Below are 422 nucleotides of genomic sequence, written 5' to 3'. Positions count from 1 at the left end.
AGGTTTGTTTTAAGGGTTTGATTCCCAGGGAACTAAATTTATAGCTTGAATGCAATGCAAGAAGCTTTGGAAAAAAGCATCTGCCAAATGCTAAAATAAATATTTCCTTCAGGGTAAGAATATTGATTTTAAGTATTTAATTATTGTTGTAATTAAAGCAAAATAATTCAAATAAAATAATAAAATAATTTAAAAATATAAATTTATTGCACTAACAACGGCAAAGTCATGGGATCACTTCCCAGGGAATGCATAAAAAGATGATAATAGCTTGAATGTAATGCAAGTTGCCTTCAATAAACGCATCTGCCAAATGTTTTATTATATGCTTTATGTTTTCAAATATTTTATTTATACATTTTATATTTTCATATATATATATATATATATATATATATGTGTGTGTGTGTGTGTGTGTGTGT

At 26.1% G+C, this 422-nt stretch overlaps 1 protein-coding gene across 1 annotated transcript in view; it reads left to right on the top strand.

The window, feature by feature from the left end:
• hs3st2 (heparan sulfate (glucosamine) 3-O-sulfotransferase 2) overlaps positions 1–422 on the top strand; it is a 30,425-nt gene that overhangs the window by 28,885 nt on the left and 1,118 nt on the right. The gene's annotated exons all lie outside the window — the stretch shown is intronic.

The sequence above is a fragment of the Sinocyclocheilus anshuiensis genome, unplaced genomic scaffold, assembly GCF_001515605.1.
Source record: "Sinocyclocheilus anshuiensis isolate Anshui unplaced genomic scaffold, SAMN03320099.WGS_v1.1 scaffold152, whole genome shotgun sequence".
Taxonomy (NCBI): Eukaryota; Metazoa; Chordata; class Actinopteri; order Cypriniformes; family Cyprinidae; genus Sinocyclocheilus; species Sinocyclocheilus anshuiensis.
This window is presented reverse-complemented; position numbering and strand designations above follow the sequence as displayed.